Below are 23,773 nucleotides of genomic sequence, written 5' to 3'. Positions count from 1 at the left end.
AAGATGTTCAATGGGATTGAGATCCACAAACTGAGCGGGCCACTGGAGCAAAAAAAAGTCATCGTCATGATCCTGGAACCATTCCATAATGATTCGGGCTTTGTGCACCGGCGCATTATCCTGCTGTAAGTAACCATATGACTGAGGATAAACTGTCAACATGAACGGATGCACTTGGTCAGCAACGATGTTTAGGTACAATGTGGCATTCAGACGTGAATCTATGGGTATCAGTGGACCCAACGTGTGCCAAGAAAACATTCCCCACAACATAATACTGCCCCACCTTGCACAGTAGTCGTCAGACATGACGGGTCAATGGATTCATGTTGTTTTCGCAAAATTCTGAGCCTTCCATCAACATGATGCACCAGGAACTTCAACTCGTCACACCAAGCAACTGTTTTCCAATCCTCGATAGTACAGTGCTAGTGTTGCTGTGCCCACAGGTGGCATGCTCTCTTGTTCTTCATTCCAAAACAAAGGTACGCGATGTGATCGTCGGCTGTTGTAGCCCATTTGCGACAAAGTGCGATTATTAGTCCGTTGCGATATTTTGTTCTGCGCACCAAGGTTGTATTTTGACGTGATTTGCGACATTGTGGCCCGTCTGTTTGCTTGCACAATTCTTGGCATCCTTCTCTGACCTCTCTCATCATCAACAAGCGATTTTCTTCCACAGGAGTGCCGTTGAGAGGATGTTTTCTGTTCGTTGCACCATTCTCGATACACCCTTGAAACTGTGGTGCATGAAAAATTTCAAATCTCAGAACTGCCGTTTCAGAGATGCTTTATCCAGCACGTCTTGCACCTACTACTACTATGCTACTTTCGAAGTCCGTTAGATCACTCCTTTTCCCCATTCTTGCTATGGTTTGTACACTTAACTGATACTAGAAAGGCTGTTCTGCTGCATTTATATCCACAACTGCGGTCATGTGACTTGCAACGTTTTGGGGCAAACCATTTGTGTGCACAGCAGGGGTGTACTAATAAAGTGGAAGCAGTGTACACACACACACACACAAACACAATCGGCTCTAACAGGCAGAAAATTAAGTAGGGGTGCCACAAAATAAAATAAATTACTTAATGGTGCCATTATTAAAAAGAAGCCAAGAACCCGTCCAGACCCATGTTCCACAGGAGCGGTCCCAGAACAGAACCCTCAGGGAAGCCCCTGCGGACGTAACATTCACTCTACCATAAGGTGCTACCACGATTATGCATCTCTCTGAGAGGTATGACCTAATTATGGAGTATAGGTTAATCGGCACGTGTGCCTGCCTTAGTCTTGCCAGGACGCTCGGCCACCAAATGGTGTCGAACGCCCCGGCAAAATCAACGGAAATGACTAGTAGGTATTTATTATTACAGTTTTCTGCTGAATCCAATAGGTTACGCAAGGCCTCCACAGTAGACGAACCCTGCTTGAATCCATATTGCGATGTCTCTGTGAGTTTCACTGTCTGGTAATACTGGTTTATCCTTGTGTAGAGTAGTTTTTCTAGCAATTTATTTGCAACCGGCAGCAGGGCTATTGGCCGATAGGAGTTTGGCAGGTTGTGTGGCTTGTTCGAATTTTTTAGGCATTAATTTTATCTTTGCTGTCTCCCATTTTTTGAGGAAGATGCCCTTAGCCTGGAAGGTGTAAGAGAAGGTCTGGTACGATCTCCACAGCCTTCTTAATAATTTCGGGTTCTAAGTAGTCCAGGCCTGCACATTTATTGTTTGTTATCTGGGTTGCCGTTTGCTGTAGTTCATCCTGTGTGATGGGTGGCTCCTGAGTTTCCGTTGAATAAGCTTCAATTACATTCACAGATGCTTAGTTGCTCTGACAGTGTTGGCTCTATTGGTTCTGGGAAGATGGCATTCAATATATTGCTTACAGGTTGTTGCCACGTAGTGGTATAATCGCCTTGTGGTGTCTGGGTGGTTAAGATGACTTCCCCTGGGAAATTTATTCATGACCCTCTTGTATACCACTCCCCAGGGTTCGGTGTTCCCTGTTGTGCTGACCAAAGTCTTACACATTTGTTTCTTATCTGGGTTGCCGTTTGTTGTAGTTCATCCTGTGTGATGGGTGGCTCCTGAGTGTCCATTGAGTAAGCTTCATTATCTTGACAGATGCTACGTTGCTTTGGGAAGATGGCATCCAATATATTGCTTATAGGTTGTTGCCACGTGGTGGTATAATCACCTTGTGGTGTCTGGGTGGTTGAGATGACTTCCCCTGGGAAATTTATTCATGACTATCTTGTATACCACTCCCCAGGGTTCATTATCTTGAAAGATGCTAAGTTGCTTTGGGAAGATGGCATCCGATATATTGCTTATAAGAGATGACATCCCCCCTAGGAAGTTTATTACTGACTATCTTGTATATCACTCCCAAGTTTCGGTGTTCCCTGTTGTGCTGACAAAAGTCTCCCAGGCCTTGCGTTTCCTATTAATTATTACCTGTTTCTGGCTTTTCTATACATTTCCCTTAAAGCTTGAACCTCATGGGCAGGGCCATGTGTGCCTTGCCCATTGGAATTATTTTCTTCTTTTAATTGTTTCCCGTCTGAGCTTTTGAATTTTTAGAGCCCAAAAGGGGACAGCCCCCGGGATCGGGTTTCTTCTTTTCATTCCTGCATTGCTGGCTTCTGTCATTATGTTTACTTTAGTTTTGGTTTTGTTGGGTTCCTCGAGCTGATTTCTCTCAGTAAGTGTTGAGCCGTTGCTGGTACTAGGATTCCCTTGAAACGTTCCCAATTTGCTTTGCAAATGGCATAGCAGTTTGTACACTGGTGTGCAAAACTTAAGGACCAACACTATTTCTAAAGGTTGCAACCACAAAATCAAACGAAACAGCCTGTGGCGATTTGCATAACTGTGGCCATTCAGTAGAAAGCTGGTGCAAAAATTTGAATCGTGATGCCGTTTGAATGCCATCTTCCCAGAACCAATAGAGCCAACACTATCAGAGCAACTAAGCATCTGTCACTGTAAATGAAGCTTACTCAACGGAAACTCAGGAGCCACCCATCACACAAGATGAACTACAACAAACGGCACATCAACAAATAAAAGCAGCAGTTATGTGCAAATTACCGAATGGTGAGCACGATTGTTACAGACGTTCGATTGGTTTCATACAGTGCTACAGACAACGAAATGGCCAGTAAACAACATCTGGATAACTTTACCCGGGGTCGAATAATTGGGAAGCTCGAGGAAGGTCGAAGTACAAGGTGTGTGGCTGAAGAGTTCGGTATCGCCCATAGCATCGTCTCATATTCGTGGGCGTCCTTTAGAACGACAGGTACAGCTGTTCGAAGGACCAGTGGTGGTCGTTCACGAAAAACAACGCCCAATGATGACCGCTATATACTCCTACAGACCAAGAGGGATTGACACCAATAGCGGGATACATTGCAAACCAGCTGCACGGACGCAGGATACTGCGGTTTACTGTGGCCAGGCGACTCCCCAAAGGTGGACTGTTTACCCGACGGCCAGTATGCTGTGTCCCTTTAATACCTGCCCATCGGAGACACCATTTACAGTGGTGCATCGAACACAAGGACTGGACAGGAGCGCAATTGGGGTATGGTACTCTTTACTGATGAGAGTAGATTTAGTCTCAGCAGCTATTCTGGATGTCAGCTAATCTGGCGAGAGGTTGGCACAGGGTATCACCCTGCAAACATCACTGAAAGGGATAGATATAGCGGTTGAGGTGTTCTCGTCTGGGGAGACGTTATCTTGGACGGACGTACACAACTCCAGATACTGGAAGGCGGTACTATAACCGGTGCACGCTACTGTACTGAGGTAATCCTGTCCCATGTGCCTCTGTTCAGAGGTGCCATTGGCTCCGAGTTCGTGTTTATGGATGATAACGCCACACCTCATTGCACTGCAGCTGTTGATATGCTTTTGGAAAGTGAGGACATTGTTAGTATGGATTGGCCTACCCGATTCCCCCGACCGATCTAAATCCCATCGATGACAGTGTTAGCTCTATTGGTTCTGAGAAGATGGCATCCAATATATTGCTTATAGGTTGTTACATATGGGACGCTCTGAGGAGACGCCTAGCGGCACGTCCACACCCACCAGTAAATGTTCACCAGCTGAAGATGGCAACGACAGAGGAAGGGACGATGTTAACGCAAGAATTTATCAACAACATTGTTCTAAGTATGGACACACGGTGCAAAGCCTGCATCGACATTACGGGTTGCCATATCACTTACTGAGAACCACCTCTTCTATCCGTGGCAGTGATGCATCTGTATCATGGCAGCCAACGCTATGTTGCCATTTTTGAATAAAGTCCTTCTGTACCATTTTGTTTCCGATGTTGTGTCAGTGTGGTTTTCTTCATCATTTCTGTACCTCAAGAGGTTCCTTTGGTATGCTTTTCCGATATCTAGGCCACTTCTATGAGAAGCTACATGTCAAAACCTGACTGGTCCTTAAGTTTTGCACACCCGTGTACAGTATTTGCTTGGATATTGGGGCTCTGTCAAGCGACCTTGCTATCTGATAGGTAACTACTCTGTGGTCGGACGTTGTCCACGAATCCCGTTCATGCCAGTCCTTTAATAGCCCGCGAGGTTTCTAGTGGGCAGCGTGACGTTGATCGTGTCCTCCCACAGTGTGTTACAGAACGTGGGCAGTTGGTGCAGCCTATTTAGCACCACGATCGGGGAGTTGGAAGGGTATTCGTCTAGTATTTGCCCGTTCCGAGTTCCGCCTCTGTCCGGGGTCCGGCTGTGCCAGGTGGGGTTCGGCAATTGACATTCCCTCTATTATTTTCTGGTCCGGGAGCATGTCCACCAAAGCTTGAAAGTATCGTGTAGCTGGGGTAATGTTCTCCCTCAGTCTACAGTACAGCGCTACTATGTAGAACTGGCCTAGTAGCGTCATTTTTTTATTTTTTTATTTATCAATTTAATCAATTTATATACAAGATTTATATACAGATTTTATATACATACTCTTATATATTCATCACTAAAAGCACGAAGATTCACAGATCTTTCTCCCGTGGTTGCCCCCAAGGATCAATTTTGGGTCCCTTGCTTTGGAACCTAATCTCGATGATTAGCTGCTTAGGACGACTGAATTTGAAAATGTGCAACAACTTGCGTATGCAGATGGCATTATCATTTTAGTGAATGGAAACTCAAGATCTGAATTAGAACTATCGTCCTGGTCCTCTAAGAACAAATTAAAATTATCCCCAACCAAATCGAAGATCATGATTTTTAAACACAAATTAGACTATCGCAGACCACCAGTTGTAAAACTTGACAAGAAATCACTTCCACTTGTCCGAAGCACCAAATTTTTAGGAGTCATCATCGACGACCGCTTTTCCTTTACTGAGCATATTCAACATCTGTCCGTCACAGTTAAGAGTTTTACCGCAATGCTGCTCCAAATTACCAGACAAGACTGGGGATTGAACACTAAAACCCTACATCTATTTTATGATGCTGCCATAATCCCAATTACAACCTATGCTGCCAGCCTTTGGTTTAGACGTACTGCACTTAAAACTGTACAAACTAAGTTATCCACTATTCAACGTTGTCTTCTCCTTAGCCTACTTCACGTTTGCCGAACAGTATCAACTCCAGCTTTACAGACTCTTGCAGGCACCATACCACTTGACCTGCATGTTGTGTTAAGAGGGCTTTGCTTTTACATCCGCAAAGGCATTTCTACGGAATTTCAGGGAATCATTAACCCTCAGGCTGATCCCAAAACTGAGAGAACCAGATGCTGGAATTTGTTAGTGAACACCTGGCAGAATAAATGGAATTCTACCGAAAAAGGAGCTATCACCAAAAACTTCGTTCCCGACGTAACTGCACTACTCTCATCATCCACCAGAAAATGGTTTTCGCCCTCACTGTTTACCTCATTCATACTAACTGGGCATGGTTCGCTTAACACAAAACTCTACCAATTCAGACTTTCCAATACAGTCTCCTGTCGATGTGGGCTACCGGAAGACTCTCCTCACATACTTTTTGAATGCTCCATTTACGAGGATCTAAGATAGGCTCTTAAGGCAACAGTACCAAACTTGTGTCCCGGAGGTGAGAAGATACTCATTTCTGTCAACAATTTCCAGGCCCTTCAAACCTTCTGCACTGCTGCTTTTAATCGCAGGAAGGCTCTCAACCTCAATGTAATTCAAGAAATTAAACTGAAAACACATCATAAATCATAATACAACTGTGTGCTGCCTCGTCGTCCTGATGACGTCATACACAAAATTGTTGTGGTTTTCAAGAACCCGCAAAGATTTTAATATATGCTGCACTTTTCTGACTCATCCTTTATCAAGACTCTCTTCAACTAAATCCTTCCTCTGCTCAGTGATACCGTCATCGACCAGAGACTTCTGACACCACTCCAGATTAACAGAATTATATCTAGAACTTGTTCCTGCCGATCATGATTGAACGACATTACTACTTCTGTTTGACAATACACCCCTTTTTCTTTGTGGACCACTTTGGGCAGCACTGCATAAAGACGTGGGCAAGAAATGGATAAAGATTTTATTTTATTTTTATTTATTATTATTATTATTATTATTTTTTATATATATTTATTTTTCTTCTTATTATTTTTTATTTTTTCATTAATATTTTTTTTACTTTATGCTATTCTCATCCTTATTTCTTCGTCTTCTGCTGTCCTGTCTCCTGTGTGTGCGTGTGTGTGTGTGTGTGTGTGCGCGCGCGCGCGCGCTGTTGCCAGCACGGGGTTCTTTTGAATGGCTCCAAACCCTCTTTGGACATTCAGTACGTGACTGTTGAGGTTGGTCATGGTTCTTGAGCAGTTGTAGCCTACCTCCCGGTGGTGTAGACGGACACTGGCCAGGCTTTCCAGGTGATCGCCTGCCTGGTGACAAAACGGCCAGAAACAACACAACACACACACACACACACTGCACGAACATAACATTACACACATTTGTGGCCTGTTACAATGCTCTGTAACCATCACCATCTATATATGCTGTAGTCTTTCTGTATATTTGCTTGTGTGTGTCCTGTTATCAAGGGTGTCTCCTAGACATAAGCCCATCTCCACCTATTACTCCTGTAAAAGCTCAGAACCTCTGCAAAACAGGCCTGAAAAAAAGTGTTATGTCAGGCCATTTCGCCACCAGGGACTAACCAACACCTGGATCAACGGTTCTCTGTGTGTGCTGTAATGTACAAATCCCGCACTTACCGGAAGTAGTGCTATACTGGTAGGTGCCAGCAATCCCGCCCCCAAGGCTGCCCAAACTTGGAATCCAGCGAAAAAAAAAAATATAATAAATAAAAAATAATAATAAAAAATTCCAACTAGGAAAATTGTATACTTGTTGAAACAAAAGCAACATTATACAATTATTTACATGTAAATAGCAAATACATACATACACATAGAATGACATTAACTTAACAATAACACTTAGATCAACATTATCTCCACTTAGAGTCCATCCACAAATGGAAGCCTGCATTTGGGTATCCAGAAAAAAAAAAAAAAAAAACCCGGGACACTGATTTCAGATCCTATGTGTAATTTCAGAATATTCTGAAATCTTCACACACAGGATCTACACCAGAGTTCGGCAACCTGCGGCTCTTTAACTTTTAGCACACATGAAGCAAAGTCTGAAATGGAGTTAGAGGACTTAAAAATCAAGGACACGTGGAGTGCAAGACTAAAATGCCTTAAAACTGAAATTGAGGATTTGGAGAGGCAAAAGATGCCCTTGCAATTCTACTTAAATAGATGGCAAAGATGAGTTGAAAAAACAAGACCGAATTGTGTCGATGCCGTGTAGCTTACCGGACCCATACCCTATATAAATTTGAAATATTTTCGCTTGGACTTCTCAGTTTTTGGTTCGACGAATTTCTGCGAGCAAATATTTTCGAACATGAACTATATTAAAAATAAATCAAGAAACCGTCTGAACAATGCGAGTCTCTCAGCAGATGAAAATTACGGCATACTTCCCTGACGTTGAGAGACTCGCTCAAGAAGTTTAGCAGCAGCAACAGTCACATTAATTTGAAATATTGTTAATAAATAATATTTCAAAAAATATTTTTTTTAATAAAACAGCTTCCCACTCTATTCCATTTCTTAAAAAACTCCCCCCCAACCAGCTTGACCTGAAGTGCGCCCTTCGGATTCTCTCTTCTTTTTTTTTTTTTTTTTTTTTTAATTAGATCAAAAATGGCTCTTCACTCAAAAAAGTTGCCGACCCTCTTGATCTACACACTTGTAGTCAGATTTATTATTAGTTCTCAATGCAGAAGTAATAAAATCTGATAGAAAATGTAGCCGGTAGCGACTCCCCCTAGCTTAGTAATCACATTCGCAGCCCATACCTTCTAATTGAAACCGCAGAAATTAAATCAGTTTAGTCAACTTTTTTATATTCGCGGTACCCCCCCACCTCTCTTCCCCAACCAGTAGTAATCATGGTTTTTCATTATCACATGAAGCGAGAAATCAAGATTTTATTAATTCTACTAGTTCAGTGGTTTTCGACCCTGTTTTTTTTAATAATGACACCCTTAAGTAATTTATTTTATTTTGTGGCACCCTCTACTCAATTTTCTGCCTGTTAGATCCGATTCTCTCTCTCTGTAATCTTAAGAAAATATGTTACATGATACCGTTGAGCTTATTTCGATACAACTCCTGAGGCATGTGTTTGTGTTATAGTAGTAGTACAGCAGCATGTGTTCTAGTCGTAGTACAGCAGCATGTGTTATAGTCGTAGTAGCAGTAGCATGTGTTATAGTAGTAGTAGCAGCAGCATGTGTTATAGTAGTAGCAGCAGCAGCATGTGTTATAGTAGTAGCAGCAGCAGCATGTGTTTGTGTTATAGTAGTAGCAGCAGCATGTGTTTGTGTTATAGTAGTAGCAGCAGCATGTGTTTGTGTTATAGTAGTAGCAGCAGCATGTGTTTGTGTTATAGTAGTAGCAGCAGCATGTGTTTGTGTTATAGTAGCAGCAGCAGCATGTGTTATAGTAGTAGCAGCAGCATGTGTTATAGTAGTAGCAGCAGCATGTGTTATAGTAGTAGCAGCAGCATGTGTTATAGTAGTAGCAGCAGCATGTGTTATAGTAGTAGCAGCAGCATGTGTTTGTGTTATAGTAGTACAACAAGACAGCAAGCTTATGCAGCATCAGCCAAAAAACAAATATAAAAAAAAAAAAATTACAAAACAATTCCCTCTAAATGTTTATACAGTATTCCCTCTAAATGTTTATATGTCCAGTTCCTCCTTAAATTTATTTAACCTATCAACTTCCACAACGACAGATGGAAGTATGTTCCATCAATTAACCACCCGCTGGCTAAAGGCAAATAACCGCACATCTATTCTACATCTGCCCTTCCTCAATTTCAATTTATGTCCCCTTAGGTTCGTAATCTGAACAAGTGGAAGAATCCCATCAGAATTCAGCGTGCTCAACCCATTCAAGGCCTTATACACCTCAATCAGATCACCTCTCAGGTGCCTAGTCTCCAGCCGCTGCAATTTGCAGAACTTAAGCCTCTCTTGGTAAGAGGATTCCTTCATTCCCCTCACCAATCTTGTTGCCCTTCTCTGTACACGTTCAAGCAAATCTACATCCTTCCTAAAATGAGGCCTCCAGACCTGTACGCAGTACTCAAGGCGCGGCCTGACCATTGCCTTATACAGAGGGACAATCACCTCCTTTTTCCTGCTAGCAAACTTCCTGTATATCATTGACAAAACCCCATGACCTGCTCTTCCAGCCTGTCTGCATTGCTCAGAAAATTTCATATCTGACTGCACAATTACTCCCAGGTCTTTTTCATTTACTGTAGTACCACACAGCTGGTACGTTCTTTGGGGTTACTTCTACCCATATGCAATACTTTGCATTTGTCAATGTTAAACTTCAGTTGCCACTTCTCAGCCCAAAATTTCTAGATCCTGTTGCAGTAGCACACTGCCATTACCGTCATTAAGAACCCTGCCAACCTTTGTGTCATCTGCAAACTTTGACACTAAGCCTGATATACCTTCATCAATATCATTGATAAATATACAAAACAACAGTGGACCCAACACCCAACCCTGTTGGGAGTTGGGTCCACTGTTGTTTTGTTTTGCTGGGACTCCACTAATAACATTAGTCCACGAAGAACAGCACTCATTGATTACCACCTTCTGTCTTCTCCCACTCAACCATCCTTTTATCAATTGTAACAACCTTACCCTTAATACCCTTTATGTCGAGTGCCACTCGACAAGGGAGCATAAAGGGTTAACCGTAAAGTAATATTGTGTGTAATGAAGCTGTTATCTTTTTTAATGTGAGGTTTTTGTGTGTACAGTATATATATATATATATATATATATAGAGAGAGAGAGAGAGAGAGAGAGAGAGAGAAGGTAGAGAGTATATATATATATATATATATATAGAGAGAGAGAGAGAGAGAGAGAGAGAGAGAAGGTAGAGAGTATATATATATATATATATAGGAGTGCCGATTGTATTGTTTTTAATCAGTCGACAATGTCAAATGAAGGTTTAAAGTTTCTTGACACCAGTTTGGAAGGAACTGCACTAGAATATACCGGGGGTGAAATGTAGAAATGCTTGAGATATCACTGCCGAAAACTTACGATTTTCGTGACCTTTGCCTGTAGCTAAATATCTGAATGTTGAAGTTAAACGTTCATCAGACGATGAACGAAATCGCCTTTCTCATTACCGTAGAGATACCAAATATAACAATAATAAAATAATTAATTTCGTCCATATGCATGAAGTTGTGCCAATCTGTTGGTTCACTTAATTCACGCAAAACATTCAAGTGGGATAACCGAATCCTTTTCAATTAACCAATGTTTGCTCCATTTTTTTTTGTTTCATTTTTTTTTTTCTTTTTAAAAGTTTCCTTTTTCCAGACAACAAAACATGCAGGAGATCAAAATCTGTAATTTCCACATGCATTTTATAAACAGCGATTGAATATCTGCTACTGCTGAGGGCACCTATTTGCATCGAAGTGTATGACGGGATGTATTAGTGTTCGTTCATCGGACGAAGGGAATGTTCTTGATTGACAGACAGTCACTTAATTGCTTCGGCGGCAGAACGGTGTTAACTACAATCTTGAACTTTGAGTTTTCACGTGTAGGGCCCACACTAAACTGTGTACAGTATACAGTAATGTCAGGAGTGCAGTAAATAAAATAAGCAAATTCGAACTCATGGTTAAGACAACTACATGTAATTTTAGAACAGGGCTAATGGAAACGTGTCCTACTTGTGGATGGTGCCACCCACAAGTAGGGGACGTAAGTTTCACTGCGGTAGGAACTATGTACTGTATTTAGGAAGGAGAATTAAGATAGAAGGGGTGGTAGGGTCATACTTCTTGTAAAAAGCAACCTGAGTGCGAAAAACAGCTTTTGTTGAGTCAAAAGTTAAGCCTGCCAGCATAGAATCTGTGGTGTGAATTAGATGGAAGCAAAGGTATGAGAGTAATCTACAGGCCATAAGCCTGTGAAGAGTATGAAAGTCTATATGCAATGGAATGGGCGAGCACGTGTGAATGTCATTATGGGTGATTTCAAAAATTGTCTCTAATTGACTGAGGCTGTGAGGGAGGTGAACACGCACACAGAACTTACGCTTTAATTTTGAAAACATTAATTCGTAAACTTTTATTTTTAATTTCATAATACACTATATTCAGTGCTGAAGTCGTAAAATTAGCAGAATGTATATTCTATGAATTTTAAGAAAAGCAGAGAGTATCCGGCGTATATATATATATATATATATATATACGGCATATTTGTAAAAGAATAAGGGAAGTTTACCTCAATATGATACATAGAACACTTCCGTATGATGCTATCCAAAATTAAAACAAAAACAATTAAAAATCGAAAATCTTACATTACAGTAAGAAAATTACGGCATATTTACTTACATATATATATTAAAAATAATAAAAATAAATATTGCCTAAGAATCAAATTCTAATAAATAAACTTTTTAATTTTCAGTAAATATTCTAATAATACTGTATTTGTTTTTTCAGGTCTTGCAAAAACCAGAAGGTATATGCTATTGACCTAAAAAAAAATTCCAGAGGGTATATATCCTCCACTACAGCCCTGACTATATTACTTCAATTGTGAAAAAATCGATTATTAAAGGTATTTCGATTGCGACCATCACGTGTGTGTGTTATAAAATGAAATGTTGCTTTCCCCCTCTTCCTCTCACTAAATGTACTGTACATTTTACTCTTCTTTGCTCAAAAGGGGGGAGCAATTTCTGATTCAATGTCAGGTAGGAATAAAAAGGAACTTTCGAATCGTGCCATAAGTTCGCATCTTTTCCTACAACGTACATGTATGGAGAGCGAATCAGTGCAGTGGCGGATACAAGCCTCGCTATCATTCTTCCATAGACCAGTCACTAGCAATGGGCAGTGTAGTCCTAATCCTAAGCCAAACACTATTAGTTTATACGAAAAGAAAGGGAAGAATATTTATAGCCATTAAAGTGGTTTTATTTTATTTCATTTCGAAAATTAAACATCTGGCGAGAATGTTTTGTGATGGATTTTAAAACCAATATATTATGGTATGACCAATATATTTGTAAAGATGATGTTCATTTGCAAGGTTTAGTATTAGTTTGGCGTGATTCTTGTGCAAAAGGTTTTGGAAAGCCCTGCTGTACACATTCTTTCATACTGGTCCGACAGCGTAAAATTCTGTAACCCTGCTTTGACAACGTTGGCAACACTTGGCTATCCTACTCTTAGTCTGATTGGTGGAACTACTTGCACACCCTCGTGACGCACAAGAACCAGTTGATAAACGTGTTTGTATACACAGCCTACGTTTCTCGTATGTAAGTATATCGCGACACACACACATATATACTGTATATATAATACACCTCTAGGAAATTTAAGGATTCAGTCTTCCTCAGAAAAGCTACTTGGTAAGTTTGTCTTAAGTTCTTTTAGTAAAATTTGCTTCAAGCTTAGTGAATATATTATAGCTGTTTTATTTATTGCCGAAATGATTCCGCCACGTTTGCGGAAGAAAAAAAAAACAGGAAAGAAAAAAGATACGTATATATACTTGCAGCAGAAGTTTTGCAGGATTTATATTTTGCTTCCTTCTTTTCCTGCTTCTCAATACCAGTGGTTGCTGCCATTTTCTCTCGAATTAACATCCACAGGAGACGTCCTGCAAAGAAGACTGAACTCTTAAAAAAAAAGTCCTGTGACAATGGCTATTTATAGAACAACACGCTAGCAACCTAATCGCTGCTGTAGGAAAACAGTAAACTAATGCTCACTTCATCTAATTAGATAAATTTATTTCGCTTTTTTTATTCTTTTATTAATAAATGTTTATTTCCTTTCTTGCAACATATTTAAAAGCAGCACTTTGTTGTTTAACTTTCTAGGAACGTGTTCACGATACCATCCATATACTGACCAGATACTGATCTTCGAAGATGAAATCTTTCAACGATATAGAAGACAAGCCAACTGAGAATCCAAAGAAAAGTTATTCTACCAAATACCGCTCTCCAAATTTTAAAACAAGTTCAGAGTGCTGCAATCTGTATACACCTGATAGTTTCCAGTCTATGCCGCACAGAAACTTTTGTCTACTAGAAAGCAGACAGTGGAGGTTCGCTTTATTTTCGCTATGGTGTTAGACAAACAGCCCGCTGCAAAAATGGACAAAAAAGTGGGAGCAAATATAGATATATTTCCATTATATGTGAAAATTCACAAAATGATGGAGCTTATAAATCGAGTGCTTAACACTGCTAGCTATGAAGGTCTTCAAAAAACGCACAATATGAAGGGTGGACTATTAAGTTATTCTAAAATGGTTGTAATGAATGAGCCTTTATTTCTGGAGTGGGCTGATTCAATTTTAATAGGAATATGTAATTAAACGGAAATAAAAAAAATCCCGCAAAATTTTACGATGACGACCCTCTTATCAAAAAGAAATTGTACTTCCTTATGTCGAGGGGGGGAGCCATAACATTATCGTGGCCACAGAGTAATAAGATATCTTATTACTCTGTGGTCGTGGCAACAAGCATATCATAATATAATAATTATATTTTCGATCGTGAATTGTCGAACGGCGTTTGCTTATTAATTAAATAAATAAATAAAAAACAGCCAGTTATGAAAACGTTTTATTCTTTTTTCATTATACAGTATATATATATATATATATATATATATATATAATTTATTTTTTTTTTTTTTGTCAGATAAGTGCAAATTAAAAACCACTTTACTTAAATGTTGTAGACATTGGCATTCACTACGTAGAAATTAATATGAGGCTGATGGCAAATGAATGTTCGGTATTATTTGTGTAATAAAATTTGCATTCACTCGGTTGTTCGAACTAACAACAATAGTATAGTTACTGAAAATGCATAGTCATAAATGGTTTGAACGTTTAGTAGAGTTAGGGAGAAATGGGAACTATCACTATACGCGGGTCAAGGTCATTCAATAACTATTCCATGATGCCTTCACGCCTTCTCGTTAATTAACTGTTGGTCTAAGAAACGTACTGCTTACGAAGCAGTCAGCACCACGAATTTTGTGGGTGAAAGAGAGAATGAATGAGAGAAACAAAGTTACTGAGTTATTATTATTATTTTTGGCGCAAGGGGTGCTCAGGCCATATTGCGCCTTGAGAGAGAGAAAGAGAGAGAGAGAGAGAGAGAGAGAGAGAGAGAGCAGCTAGCGAATGCCCTGGGATTAAAGAAGTTTTGAAGACACCTATGATCAATTTTTTTTTTTTTTTTTTTACTGCAGCTTTAGTTTCCCCTAGAAAATCCATGGGAACGCCCGGGGTGAGCACTATGTGAGATGCGGATCCTCACTACGTATTTATTTTGCGATTTTTTCGAGCAGGCAAACTACAAGATTCCTCTCTATTTACTTTTTGGGATTCTTCTGATGGGTGAGCTACGAGAGCTTGTACTGGCTAGCGTAAAGTCTGTTGTTCGATGGTCTGCAATCATATTATGCATGATGAGCAATAGTTGATCTTACACAACGAGTCCGTTTTTTTTTTTTTATTTGGTAGTTGGCGCATCGGCTTCTGTGGCCATAATGCACCTCCCAAAGGTTTTGCAGTACTTTGATCCAAGCCGGAGGCGGGATTCGAACCCGCGACCTTTGGGTTGCTAGGCAGGCATTTTACCCACCCGGCTAGCCCGGTCGGCTAGTGAGTCCGTTGCTATATAACAAGTTCAGTGTTGATTGGCAGAATGCCACTGTTCTCTCTCTGCCCCCCTCCCCACCTAATCGGCGATTGCATATTGCAATCAGAAGCGCAACAATTTTGTGGCATCTACAGCCAAATATCAGATATGCGCCTTTGCTTTTCATAACATTTTATTCAATTATTATATAGTAATTAAATGTGAAATTTAATTATTAAATGATGATTTAAAATAAATAAACCGATATTATATTAATCATTAATTTTAATTTACTGATTAATTAAATGTAAGTCAATTTTAAAACAAATTATCTAACAGCCTGTAGTTCTAATAACTTAATTTTGATAGTAAGAACTAGTAATTTTTAAAATTTATAAATTCAGTTATTCCAAGGTTAACCTTAACTCTTAACCTTTGCGGAAAAGTTAAGAGTATACTCAGGCCCGGAGGCAAAGAACACGTTCGAGCCCCTATTAATTAATGAAAATTGCAAAAACAGGAGACAGCCAAGGACTCCGGGGCCCTAAAAGAACCCGGGCCCGGAGGCAATTGCCTTGCCTACCTACATGGTAGCTACGCCACTGCACAAAGGTTAATACTCTTTAACCTTTGCGCCTACGATGAATCGGCACACATGACTGGTACGGCATCCGCCATACCTAGTTGCGTCTCTAATCAATGTTGAATTGGAGAAAAGGGAAAATTTATGGGCACTTCAACCTGCGTAGATTAAAATCTCTTTAATGTCTTAAAGGAATACAGATAATTCTGCGATACATCCTGTTCCACTTCTTCAGTGATTGAATCGCTGTCCTTATAACACCATCAATTTCGCACACTAAACCTAGTTGTTCTGTTGTCCTAGTGCAGGGGCACTCAAACTGTTTTTTTTTTTTTTTTTTTTTTGTTGGTCAGGACCTAATAAAATGCTGAAGGTCGCGGGCCGCATGGATTATCATGGCAAGCGGGTTGTTGGCCCCAAGACCAGTCTATCAATAATTATGTATTTTTCGAAACAGAATTTAACTTTTATTATCTATGTTCGTATTTACAGTTATTTTTTTAAATTTCACATTAAATACGAAGGCGCCTTCGTAGCCAGGTGGGCAGGAGTAGCAGTGCGTAGCACACGCTTCTTGATTAGATCAGGGTTCGAGCCCGTGACCACAAATACGGAGGATGCGGAAAGGTCAGGGAATGACCACCGCATATCCCCGGAGCAATATGGCCTTAGCTGCTAATGCTCCTAAAAACCAAATAACACAAAATTAAATACGAAAATCCACCAATTATTATATAATACTAACAACATTCTTGTTATGTAGTAATAACAATATCGTTAAATTCTGGGGGATATACATAAAGCAATATAGAAAACTTGAATATTATAAAAAAAAGGATATTTTCAAAATTCAATGTAAAACTATATTTTTATATAGTTTTACATTACGAGGGGTAATACGAAAATCCACCAATTATTATATAATACTAACAAGATGATATTTGTTGATATTGGACTTGAACTTCTGTAGATTGTAATTTTCAGGAAATACGTATGAAGGAAGGTTGTTCCAGAAAACGGCAGTTGAATGAATAAATGAGGAAGATGAAAAGTTGGTTCTGTGGGTTTGAAGTTGGACAGTAAATGGATGTTGGCTGGTGGCGGCACGTGTTCGGACTGTTTTGAAAGAGAGAGCGGGAATTATAGAAGCCAATTCAGAAGAACAGTGCCCATGGAAGTATCTGTAGAAGAGGCATGCAGCAGAAACAGTACGTCTACTATGAGACAGTGCGTCAACTATGAGAAAGCGAGTGGAGAGACTCTGTTAGAGATGAATCATTAATTAACCTAACTGCCCTCTTATGAATGGAATCAAGAAGCCTGAGAGAGGTTTTGGGGGCACCACCCCAGATGTGGGAACAATATTCCATGGCAGGGCGGATTTGCGATTTATACAGAGTGAGCAGCTGTTTGGGAGAAAAGTAACGCCGAGAGCGAAAGAGAAAACCAAGTTTTTTAGATGCAGAGGAAGCAATATTTGTAATGTGCTTGTGCCAAGAGAGATTAGAAGTCAGGGTAATCCCCAAAAGAGATATATCATTTTGCCTAGAAATCGGAGTGTCACTAAAGATAAGCATAGGAGCAGAAGAATCCTTTTTGCGAGATATAAGACAAGATTGAGTTTTAGAAGGGTTGAAATCAACTAAGTTGTCTTTGCCCCACTGGAGAATTACCTGAAGATCGGCATTTAAGGAATTGGCAGCAGATTTTCGAGAACTTGAAGCTGATTGAGCTGGACAAGGTTTCTCAAAATGGAAAGTTGAATGCAATGTGCTATCATCGGCAAAACTATGGATAGGATTTCCAGTTAATGGAAGAAGGTCATTGATATACAAGAGGAAAAGAGTGGGGGAAAGAACTGAACCTTGGGGGACACCGGCATTAGTGGAGAAGTTAGAAGACAGAGAGCCATCTACCATCACCCTCAGTGAGCGATCAGAGAGAAAACTGGATAACCAATTACTAAAAACAGTTGGCAAACCATAAGATGGAAGCTTGTTTAAAAGACCTTTATGCCAAACACGATCAAAAGCCTTTGAGATGTCAAGAGCAACTACTTGTGTTTCACCGAACCTTTCCATTGAAGTAGTCCATAAATGGGTAACATAAGCCAGAATATCACCAGTGGATCGACACTGACGGAATCCATACTGGCGATCGTTGATCAGACGGAAGGTTTCTAGGTAGTTTAAGAGTTGGCGGTTAATTGATTTCTCCATTACTTTAGAAAGAGTAGAAGTAATTGCAATGGGACGATAATTGGATGGGAGGGATTTGTCACCCTTTTTAGGAACTGGCTGGATATGAGCAAATTTCCAAGCAGAAGGAAAAACACCTTTGGAATAAGAAAGTGAAAAAAGGCGGCAAAGAATAGGAGTAAGTTCAGGAGCACAGGTTTTGAGAACAAGTGGAGAAATACCATCAGGACCTTGAGCTTTCTTAGCATCAAGATTCATCAAAATCCTTCTGATATCCTTTTGACGGAAGACCACAGGAGGCATTGAATGGAGCGTGTTAGGAATGGTGGGAGGTGTTTTACCAAGATCATTAATACATGAGTTCGAAGAAAAATGGGATGCTAGCAGGTCAGCTTTATCCTTGGCTGAAGTGACAACAGAACCATCTGGTTTGGACAGAGGTGGGAGCAGAGATGGGCAAAAGTTGCGGCCAATAGCTTTGGCAAGAGACCAGAATGCTCGGCTACCATTAGGGCAAGAAGCAAGTTTTCTACTCTTAGCCTGTTCAAACTCTAGTTTGGACTGATTAATAACTGCTTTACAATTGTTGCGAGCTTTGGTGTAGGCAGAAAATGAAACTGAAGAATTAGAAACAAGCCAATTACGATATGCAACGTTCTTCTCTTGGACAGCCTTAGCACATTTATTGGAAAACCAAGGTTTAGATAAAGGACGAGATTTTAAAGTGGAGTGTGGGATAAAGGATTCCATTCCTGCAAGAATAATTTCACTGACACGATCTGAGCAAACGTTGACATCAGAAGTTTTGAAACAGTAATCAGACCAAGGAAAAGAAGAAAAGAAGTCTCGCAGGTCATCCCATTTTGCATTCTTGTAATGCCAAACAATACGAGGTTGGGAATAGCCATGAGATAAAGGTTCCATTGGAGAAGAGACAATCACCAAGTTGTGATCTGAAGTGCCTAAAGGACCTCTCACTTCAACCTTGTACTTAGAAGGGTTGTTTGTGAGAAAAAGATCAAGCGTATTGGCTGTATGATTAGGATTGTCCGGTATTCTTGTAGGTAAATGAACAATCTGTGCTAGGTCATTAGTAATTGCAAAAGCCTCAGCATCTCGACCTGCTGGGTCGGTGTGACTAGAAAACGGAAGCCAGCTGGAGTTGTGAACGTTAAAATCACCAAGGAAAATTACCTCACTGTTAGGAAAGTTGGGCTGGAGAAAGTCAAGTTGCAAAGAGAGGAAGTCAAAGAGCTCCAAGTGATTAGTGGAGTTGGGAGAACGGTAGAGACAACAGATGAATTTTACACAATGAGGTAGAGAGATTTTAAGCCAGAGAAGATCAAAGAGAGGAGATTCCAAATTGCCAAGTCTCTGACAGGGAATATCAGAACGGACATATGCACAAGTACCACCTTTGAGGCGAAAGGAATCATACAGCAAATAATTTGGACATCTGAGGTGAGCAGTAGTTGAATCAACTGATAACTGAGATTCAGTCAGAAAAAGTACATGGGGTTTGGAAGACTGCAAGTGGAAATGGACATCGTTGAGATTAGAATTGAGACCACGTATATTTGTGAAATGAATTAGGAAGTCCTTGGGAGGTTTAGATCTTTTCGCAGATAAGCTTGCTCTATTATTTTGACAATTCATGGTGTATTCAATAGTAAGAAAAAGTGGGTGGGACATGCTGTATGAAGTAATGAAATTTTTGGATATGGCGTACATGTGGTAAGAATATACCCAGATCCTTGACATAACGTGGCCTCGACAATGCTCCCCGCATACACACTACTCGGATTCCCTCCAGTCACTATCTGGCAGAGTAGAGGTAGCAAGATTATACACTAGCTGATCCGGAAGCTTCCTAGAGAGTTACCAATAGGTTCAGTCCGGTGTACTAACTAGCGGCCGGCCTGCGAACACCGTTTTAGAGCTGTACCCTCGAAATGTAAGGAATATTGGATCTCGCCACGACATTCATCATAACCTCAAAAATCATCAGTCATACTGCATGATGGAAGAGATAGGGAAGGGTTGGCCGGAACTTAGCTCTAGAGACTAAACATGGGTTCCACCACTTCAAGCCTCCAATAAGCAAAGTGGTGGTATTTCACCGGTTGATGAGAGTCATCTACCACCTAGTACTGCCTGGTAACATAGAGGGGCGGCGTTCCTCCATGTGGTGTGGGCGCCACACCTCGACCCCTGCTTACGTTGGTTCACACCTGGGTGGTCACCCACCATGTACTTGTGCATGAAGGTTATACCCAGGATTACTAACAGTCCCACCATCGTGAAGGTGCAAGCAGAGGATTTGGCTGTCATAGACCGTCCGGACTTCGCCGAAATTGGGTCCACTTTGACTTGAGTGTCACCCGAATATCAGTTCCATCAGCGTTTTAGACTCCCAGGTAGCAAGAACAGCTTGTCTGGCATATCTGAGAGAATGTCTGTGACAACCTCAAGGACCAACAACATTCTTGTTATGTAGTAATAACAATATCGTTAAATTCTGGGGGATATACATAAAGCAATATAGAAAAATTGAATATTATAAAAAAAAAGGATATTTTCAAAATTCAATGTAAAACTATATTTTTATATAGTTTTACATTACGAGGGGTAATACGAAAATCCACCAATTATTATATAATACTAACAACATTCTTGTTATGTAGTTATAACAATATCGTTAAATTCCGGGGGATATACATAAAGCAATATAGAAAAATTGAATATTATAAAAAAAAAGGATATTTTCAAAATTCAATGTAAAACTATATTTTGTGACACGTTAGGTTTAAACTCGGGGGACGCATAACGCTTGAAGGGAGTGTACATGACCGCGATTCGCAAGGAGTGGACCACACTCGACCCCCAGATTGGTTACCTCCCGTGAACTAGGGAGTCTCGAAACGCCTTTTATTATGCCCAGTGATTTCACGGATAGTGCCATTTCCGTATTGGGATCTAAGTTGTTCTCAAATTCGATTTATCTGAGGCCCATGCCACATCTTAATTTACTTTTCTCTGTTAATGAGAAATGGAAGTTCAAGTTTAACATTGACAAATGCAAGGTACTGCATGTGGATAACAGTAATCCCAAGTTAACGACCAACTGTGTGGTACTACACTCAGAGTAGCGGACAATGAAAGAGATCTAGGAGAGGGGTAATTGTGCAGTCAGATATAAGTTCTCTGAACAATATACAGTTCTCTGATAATATACAGGAAGGGATATACTATGATATACTGTAGTGGAGGATATATGCCGTATACCCTCTGGATTTGTTTTAGGTGAATAGCGTATACTTTCTGGTTTTTGATTGAAAGATTTAAAAACATACAGTATTATTAAAATATTTACTGAAAAGTAAAAAGTTTCCAGAGGATATACGTCGAATACCCACTGGAATTCGATTAATAAGCCTGATATGAACAGTATACACTTCTTTTCACTATGTGAGATCTGGATCTCTATGACGTTCGTGGAGTATACCTTCTGGTAATTTTACTAGCCAGCACTGTTTCGTTAGCAAGGATAACGAAGTGATTGTCCCATTGTAGTTGGCGCATTATAGCCTTAGTTGCTAATGCGCCAATAAAATACAAATAAAAAACAAAAATCCCATTGTATAAAGCAATGGTTATGCCACATCTTGAGTGCTACATACAGGTCTAGAGGTCTCATTTTTGAAAAGATGTTGATTTGCTGAGCAGGGGTGATAGCCATTGAACAAAATTTGTATCCATGATCCTTTGCACGACATTAGTATTAGTAATGCCCATATGGCGCAAGGAAGCCTAAAGCTTATGCTGCACTAACCGAAAAAGTAAAAAGTAAAATAGTATATAAAATAAATCATTAATAAAAGAAAAGGAAATGCACACCTATGCATTTCCCTCCTCCCGAAGGTAACTATCCAACTGATCTTTCAATTTGCCCAGACTGTCGGCCTCAACCACCGATGTAGGTAACTTATTACAGTAATTTATAACTCGCTGGCTAAAATAAAATTTCCTGCAATCCAGTATAAACTTTCCCCCCGCCATAATTTGAATTTATGGTCCCTAGTTCTAGAATCATTTATAACCGTGAAAATTTCGTCCTCATCTCTAGGAGACGGCAATGGAAGTAAGCAGGCCCTTAGTAATAATTATGATAGCATCCTTAAATTCAGGGGGGAGGGGGTTGCCCACAGACTGGAGATGTGGAAATGTATCCCCGATTCACAAAGTCTGATCAAAGAGTGACACGAGTAATTACAGACCTGTTAGTTTAACTTCTGTTCTAGGGAAAATAATGGAGTCACTAGTTAAAGAAGCATTGCAAGATCATTTAGACAAGACTGCAGTAATATTTCAGACACAGCATGGGTTTTTTAAATGGAAGTCTTCTCTGACCAATTTGATTGGATACTATGATGTGGTTACGAAGGAACTGGATGAAATAAAAAAAAAAATTGTTTTGAAATAATAATTTTGATATCGTATACTAGGATTTCAGAAAACCTTTTGATTTTTTTGCACATGGAAGACTTCTGTACAAATTGGAGCAGTTGGCATTAAGGACAAGTTGCTACAATGAATAAAAGGATGGTTGAGTGGGAGAAGCCAGAGAGTGGTAATCAATGGACACTGCTCTTCATAGACTAATGTTATTAGTGGTGTCCTCCAAGGTTCTGTGTTGGGCCTATTGTTGACTTATATATTTATCAATGATACTGATGATGGCATATCAGGCTTAATGTCCAAGTTTGCAGATGATACAAAATTTTTCAGGGTTGTTAATAATAATAGTGGCAGTATGTTGCCGCAACAGGATCTAGAAAAGTTGCGTTGAGAAGTGGCAACTGAAGTTTAACCTTCACAAATGCAAAGTACTGCATATGGATAGCAATAACCCCAGAGAAACCTACCAACTGTGCGGTACTGCACTCAGGGTGGTAGAGAATAAAAAACACCTGGGGATAATTGTAAAGTCAGATATGAAATTTTTTTGCAGTGCAGCGAGGCTGCCAGAGCAGGTTATGGGGTATTGTCAATGATATACTGGAATTTTGCTAGAAGGGAAAAGGAAATGGTCAGGGCCATGCCTTGAGTACTGCGCACAGGTCTGGAGGCCTTATTTTAGGAAGGATGTAGTTTCTAGAACGAGTACAGAGAATGGCAAAAAGATTGGTGAGGAGAACGAAGGGATTCTACAATTTGCAGCGTCTGGAGACTAGGCACCTACGACGTGATCTGATTGAGGTGTATAAGGCCTTGAACGGTTTCAGTAGGCTCAATGTTGATGGGATTCTTCCTCTTGCTCAAATTATGAACCCGAGGGGATATAAATTCAAATTGAGAAAAGACAGTTGTAGAACATATGTGTGGAAGTTTGCCTTTAGCCAGCGGGTGGTTGATTGCTGTAAGACTTCCATCTATCGTTGTGGAAGTTGATAGTTTAAATAAATTCAAGAAAGAACTGGACAAACTTTCGGAGAGAATGGATGGGTGAAATGGGAAGTGTTATTTTATTTATTTTATTTTTTTTTTTTGGATGATTCTGTATAAGCTTGCTTTCTTGCATCGTATGCCTCTACTAATGCTAATCAAGTCTCCTCTAAGATGCATAATTTCAAAGCTGTGGAACCCACATATTCGAAGTCTTTCCTCATATGGACGCCCTTTTACCGATCTC

The 23,773-nt window shown here is 40.1% G+C and overlaps 1 protein-coding gene across 1 annotated transcript in view; it reads left to right on the top strand.

Moving 5' to 3' along the window:
* The first annotated feature begins 12,964 nt into the window (after positions 1-12,964).
* The window catches only part of LOC150084552 (dicarboxylate carrier UCP2-like), a 196,877-nt gene continuing 186,068 nt past the window's right edge, over positions 12,965-23,773 (top strand). The window contains exon 1 of the mRNA XM_090376485.1: positions 12,965-13,041. The gene's annotated coding sequence lies outside the window, so the exon portion shown is untranslated. The remainder of the gene's footprint in view (positions 13,042-23,773) is intronic.

This window comes from Mastigoproctus giganteus, chromosome 6 (assembly GCF_048544385.1).
Source record: "Mastigoproctus giganteus isolate SK-2022 chromosome 6, ASM4854438v1, whole genome shotgun sequence".
Taxonomy (NCBI): domain Eukaryota; kingdom Metazoa; phylum Arthropoda; class Arachnida; order Uropygi; family Thelyphonidae; genus Mastigoproctus; species Mastigoproctus giganteus.
This window is presented reverse-complemented; position numbering and strand designations above follow the sequence as displayed.